The sequence below is a fragment of the Vulpes vulpes genome, chromosome 12, assembly GCF_048418805.1.
Source record: "Vulpes vulpes isolate BD-2025 chromosome 12, VulVul3, whole genome shotgun sequence".
Lineage (NCBI taxonomy): Eukaryota > Metazoa > Chordata > Mammalia > Carnivora > Canidae > Vulpes > Vulpes vulpes.
In genome coordinates this window covers 27,306,502-27,313,417 of record NC_132791.1, presented here as the reverse complement: position 1 = coordinate 27,313,417, position 6,916 = coordinate 27,306,502, and the positions used below count along the sequence as shown (strand labels likewise).

At 34.2% G+C, this 6,916-nt stretch overlaps 1 pseudogene; it reads right to left on the bottom strand.

Annotated features, from left to right (window-relative positions):
* Positions 1 to 1,602: 1,602 nt before the first annotated feature.
* LOC112927615 (importin subunit alpha-1 pseudogene) lies at positions 1,603 to 3,403 on the bottom strand (annotated as a pseudogene).
* Between the last annotated feature and the right edge of the window lie 3,513 nt (positions 3,404 to 6,916).

Sequence of the window (6,916 nt, the reverse complement as noted above, 5' to 3'; positions counted from 1 at the left end):
ATATCTGAACATAATAAAGCCATCTATGAAAAACTCATAGTGGAGAACTTTTCCTCTATGGTCAGGAATAAGACAAGGATGTCCACTCTCACCACTGGTACTTACCATAGTCCTGGACGTCCTGGCTACAGCAATCAGACAACAAAAAGAAATGAAAGGCATGCAAATTGGTAAAGAAGAAGTCAAACTTTCACGATTTGCAGATGACATGATATGCTATATAGAAAACCTGAAAAATTCCACCAGAAAGCTGCTGGAATTGATAACTGAATTCATTAAAGTCAAAGGATACAAAATCACTGTACAAAAATCTGTTGCATTTCTATACATCAATAATCAAGCAGCAGAAAGAGAAATTAAGGAAATAGTTCCATTTACAATTACACTGAAAACAATAAGATACTTAGGAATAAACCCAACCAAAGAGGTGAAAGATTTATACTCTAAATAATATAAAACTTTGATGAAAGAAATTGAAGATGACACAAGAAATGGAAAGACATTACATGCTCATGAGCATTCTTGATGTACCTATGTAAGAATATGTTTATCCAGAAGTATGTCTGATTTATATGTACAATAGTTTGTCTAGGATATATATCCAGATGTAGAATGATGGGGACACTGGGCAAGCATTTTTTTAGCTTTATGAGAAAGTACAAAACTTTTTAACCAAGTGGTAGTAACCAATTTACACTTCTATCGGCAATACAAAGTTAATTCCAAATCCTGTACACCTACATCAGCAACTGATGTAGTCTAATCTATGCCAATTTAGTAGGTGTAAAATAGTGTGTCATTGTGGTTTTCATTTCTATTTCTCTAATTATTAATGTCATTGAGTATCCCTCAATGTTATTTGTGTATTTGTGTTCATATGGACTTGTTGATATTTTTCCCCAGTTTTCTAACTTGGTTGTTTACCTTTTAATTTTAAAAAATTTTTAATTTTTAAAAATGTTCTGTGTGGTATGTTAATCTCAGTTAATGAGTTGCAAATATTTTATCCTGGTCCATGACTTGTATACAGGGACTTCAATATCCCATTTTAAACAATGGATCAATCATTCAGATGGAAAATCAATAAGAAAACACTGGACTCAAATACACATTAGACCAGATGAACCTAACAGACATATTATACAGAACATTGCAACCAACAGCATTAGAATACACACGGGACATTCTCCAGACTAGATAATATGTTAGGCTGCAAACCAAATCGTAAGAAACTTAAGATTGAAATCACATGAAGCATGTTTTCCAACAACAATGTATGAAAGCCAGAAATCAATTACAAGAGGAAAATTAGAAAATCACAAATATGTGGAGGCTAGTTAGCACACTGATAAACAACTAATGAGTTAAAGAAGAAATAAAAAAAGAAAACCAAAAAATATCCTGAAAAAATAAAAAAATAAATAGGAAAACTTATGAGATACAGCAAAAATAGTTATTAGAGGGAAGTTTATTTATTTATTTGTAAAGAAAAGGGTGGAATTTAATCTTTATTTATAGGACACTGTAAGATGGAAGATCCCACATAGAAATAAGCAACCCACTGAGAGGAGCTTCATACAGTTTGTACAGTTCAGAACTGGTCAAGTATAGTTTCGTTGTAAAAAGTGCTACAATAACAAAACACATTTAAAAAGAGTTGTTAGTAGAGAAAGTAAGACAAACAACTACCAAACAGTACTCAACAAACAACTTTGTCTCAGCTATACAATCTAAAAGTTAAAGGTCCCTGGAGTGCCATCCTGAACTTGAAATGTGTAGCCTTCAGAGGTAGTTTCAGGCACAACATTCTGATCTTCCTCTTCCTCTACAGAGAGTACTTCTCAATCAAGTTTAATGAAGCTTTGTACACAGACTCATTTTCATGGTTTTGTAGAGCTTCAATTTTGTCCAAACCCCCACAATCTTCAATCATTATACTAAGTTTCTCAGTTTCACCTAGTTTCTTAGCAGCTTGAAAGATGTTTGAAATGGCATCTAGAATAACCAGAATAATCTTGGTATCTTTTGCAGTTAAGAGGTTCATCAATGGTTCTATTATGCCACAATGAACGAGGTATACAGTCTGTTCAACTGTTCCACCACTTGTATAGTTGCTCACAGCCCATACAGCTTCCACTGTGTCTTAAAGTCTGCCTTAGAGAGAACACCAATGAGGAATGGGACTAATCCATGATTCACAACTTGCTGTATCTGGTCCTGGTGACCAGCTGTGATGTTTGACATTGTCCATGTAGCTTCCTTCTGAATATTAGTTTTGGGGTTCGTTAGCAGGTTGGGAAAGACAGCAAGTGCTCCGGCATCTATTATAACCTGAGTCTGTTCATCTGTCCCAGTGACAATATTTCCTATGGCTCTTAGCGTAGGAGTCACAATGGGTAATTCAGTAGCTCCTAGAAGCTTCGCAAGTTGGGGCACAACTCCTGTTTTCACAACCATTTCAATCCATTCATTTGGACCATCAGTAAGGTAGGAAATGGCCCAGCATGTATCTGCTAATACATCTGGGTCATCATGATGTAGGAGACGAACTAAGGTAGGAAGAATCTGCTCAACAGCATCTAATAGGGGTGCTGGATTCTTGTTGTGACAAAGGTTTGAGAGTGCCCAAGTAAGGTTACATAAGTAACCACATGCTAAAGATGACTTATCAGGAACTGCAAGGAGAGCCAACAGTGGGTCAGCTGCACCATACTTGACAACCAAGTCTCGAAAAACTGAACCATCACCTGCAATGTTTCCTAGAGCCCATACAGCTTGTTCAGTGATGTGGGCATGGAAAGATGCCAACAGAGAAATGAATGCTGGGATAGCACCTCCATCAACCACAGCCTTGGTCTGTTCTGATGTTCCAGAAGCAATGTTAGTGAGGTCCCAAGCAGATTCGAACTGAATAGGACTACAATCAGTTCTGCCCAAGAAGGACACACATTTTGCAATCAAACCAGCCCGGATTATGTTGTCTATGGGGGGCTGTTTTTCCCTAGAAAGTAGTTTCCTAGCAGCTTGAGTAGCCTGGAGCTGGCTTTCCAAATTGTTGCTATTTATGCCTTTGACAATGTCATCAAGAGACCAATTTACAGTGCCCTGGTTGTTGCGGTTTTCCTGCAGTGGAGAGGTAGAGTCATCAGGAAATGAGCTTATATTTCCCCTTTTCAGCATCTGGTCCACCTTCTTCGCTTTCCTCAGCTCCACATTAACTTCTATTCGGCGCCGCCTCATTTCTGTACTGTCTTTCCCGTTGTTCTTGAATCTGTTAAGGCGGGCAGCTGGTGAATTAGCATTCTCGCTGGTGGACATGGTTATGAGACAAAGGGAGAAAGCTGCTCGGCGGGCTCAGGCTTCCCCAGGAGGCGGTGCGGGGCGCGGGCTGCGGGTGGGCTGCCCTCAAGACGTCCACAGGGATCAGCCCAGAGACGGTGTGCCAGAGGGAAGTTTATAGTGAAAACCAGCTGCATTAAGAAAAAAAGAAAGATATCAAATAAGCAACCTAATTTTATACATCAAGAAAATAAAAAAAAAAAAAGAGCAAGCTAAGGCCAAAGTTAGTAGAAGAAAGGAAATAATAAAGATCAGAACAGAAACTAATAGACTAGAAACTAGAAGGACAATAAAAAAAGAACAATGAAACTAAAAGCTATTATTTTGGAAGGTAAAACTGATAAATCTTGAGCTAGATTAAGAAAAAAGAGGCTCAAATAAGTAAAATCAGAAATAAGGAGGAGATTTACAACTAATAACACAGAAATTATAACGATTATAAAAAACTACTGGGAGCAATTATATACTAAAAAATTAGATAAACTAGAATAAATGAATAAATTTCTAGCAACAATAAACCTAGCAAGAGCAAATCATGACGAAATAGAGAATTTAAACAGATCAATAATGAGTAGAGAATCAATAATCAAAAGTTTCCTAAAAAAGAAAAGTCCAGGACCAGATGGCTTCACTGAATTCTACATATGTTCAAAGAATTAATATCATTGCTTCCCAAACTCTCCCAAGATATTGAAGAAGGGGGAATATTTCCAAGCTCATGTAAGTCGATACAGCCATTATGAAAAACAGTATGGAGGTTCCTCAAGAAATTAAAGATAGAACTACTATATCATCCAAAAATGCCACTTCTGGGTAAATATCCAATAAAAATATAATCATTAACTTGAGGGATAAATGTATTTCCCATGTTTATTGCAGAATTATTCACAAAAGCCCAGGTATGAAAAATTTGTGTCTCTCAGTGGCTGGTTGATAAAGAAAATATGACAATGGATATTAATCAGATTTAAAGAAAGAAGAAATCCTGTTATTTGTGGTATGAATAAACCTGGAAGGCATTATGCTAAGTGAAAAAAAAAACAGACAGTGAAAAACAAATACTGCATGGAATCACATAAGTGGAATCTCCACTCACCTCCTCAAAAGTCAAACTCATGGAAACAGAGTAGAATTATGGTTGTCAGTGGCTGAGGATTGGAGGAAATGGCAAAAGGTTAGTAAAGGATAGAAACTTCTAGTTATAAATGGTTAAGATCTAAGGAGTTAATATGTGATTATAGGTGATATTATTGGAATGTACAATTGAAATTTGTTAGGAGGACATACTTCAGGGGTTTTCACTAAAAAAGAAAATAAATATATAGGGATATATGGTTTAATGAACTCATTGTGAAATATATAAAATTATCAAGTTGTACACATTAAATGTATTATTTTTTTTGTCAGTTATACTTCAAACAATCTGAAAAAGTTCCTTTCTTATTTGAAGGTCATACGGATATTCTCCTGTTTTGTCTTCTAAAAATTTGTAAACATTTCTTATTATATTTTGTTTTTCAAATATTTTGGAATTTTCGTTAAGGTGTCAAGTTTCCATACATTGTTTTATTGTTTTATTTATCTATTTCCACTTTCCTTATATCTAATTGTTTTATTTACAGTAGATTTAAAATAAAACTTTTTATGTCATTGGAAGGTGTGTCTTTTTATTCTTTGGACATGTTCTGACTCTTCCTTGCTCTTATTCTTTTATATGAAAATTTAAAAAAATGTAAAACCATTAAGTCTAAAACAAATATAACTGTTCTGGCATTTTGATCAGAATCTTATTGTACTTACTGAATACTATACAGATTATTGGTATCCAAACAATATTAACATTTTTATGAACACGGTATATCTTCTATATATTTAAGTGTTTTTAAAGTGTCTTTCAATATAGCTTGTTTTGTTCCACAAATTTTATGGAATTTGTTCCACAAATTTTATGCATTTCTTCAGTTATATTTATTCCTGTGTATTTAAAGTTTTGTTGTAATTTTAGATGGCTTCTTCTATTTTAATTATGTGTATTACATATTCTTTGCTGATGCATCGAAATGAAATAATATAAAATACTTATTGAAAATAAAAACTTGGTAAATTATCTTATGAGTCCTAATACTTATCTATAGATCCTTTACAATTTTCTATGTAGGCAATAATTTCCTTTGCAAATATTGATTTTTTCCCCTCTATTTCTATTCCTTATACCTTTTATTTTATTTCCCTATCTTTATCCCCTAACCAGGACTTTCAGTACAGTGTTTAAAAGTATCAGTGAAATTATATTTGTCTTACTTTTGTTCTTAAAGGGAATATAAACTTTTCACATTTAGTGTGATGACTGCTGTGGGTTTTATATCAATTCCTTTTTTCAGATTAAAGTATTCCCTTACATTGATAGTTTGTTAAGAATGTTGCCTAAAGGCCATATTTTAGCCAAATATTATCTGGTATATTTTGGGATAATTTTGTGATATATGTTGTTTTCTAATATCTTTAATTTTTTTTTCAGCTACAGTCATAAGTGTATGTTTTGCAGATACACTGGGCTATTTTTTTCTTCATCTTTCTCCATCTGCTTCTATTTTTTTAAGGTTAGGATAGCATCATAAAATATGTTGGAGTGTTTTTCCTCCTTTTAAATATTCTGGAAAATTGTATATAAGTTTGAATATATTTGTTCTTAGATCACATAGATAAAATGATCCTGTTTTAGTATTTTATTTGTAAGAAGATTTTAATTGCTTTTTCAATTATTTTAATGACAAACATTCAACTCAACTATTGCTTCTTAATACATAGCATTTTTGTTTTAAATGTGAGCTAGAGTCCAAAGACAATGTTTGACTCACGTATAGTACCAGTGTTATTATTTTTTTCTTGGTAATGAAGTTCCTGCTTTTCATCTTCTTTCACATTTAACTTGCTAATGAAGTGCTCTAATTGTAATGTATGCCTTTCTCTGTATATTTCTTTTTGTCTGTCCCATGAGACATCATGTAATCAAAATTCATGCTAAATTACATGAAACACTTCATAGAAGAGCATAATTAAAAATAAAAACATATTTCCTATAAAACATATGTAAAGCCAATGAGCAGGATGCTCATTTTGCTGCTGCTGAATTTATGGTTCATGATATTAAGCAACACTAATATTTAAGATGAAGATTAGAGGGTTTAGAATATGTATCTTTGAGAAGGAAAACCTATCAATTGAAGCTGATGGGAAAAACTGCCTAGTTAACATCTACCAGGAGATAACCAGGAGATAAAGCACAGTAGAGCAGATTTTATTAGTGCCCTTTCCATATGAGTGCACAGAAGCCTGATTTCCAACTCCCAGCGCTTGTTTTTCTTTTTTTCCTAAAGAGTTTGGCTCTCAGAGCCTTCTTAGCTCACCTGGTCATTGGCAGTGTCAGAAGGTTAATGCCTCTTCTCCTTCCTGGGGTCCTCAGCTAATGGCAATTGATATATAAAAATATCCCAGCTTTCTCTCCTTCCTAATGACATCACTCTGAAGCAAATGCTGGATAGTGATTCCCAGAATTCCCCAGTTGTTGGGGAAGTTC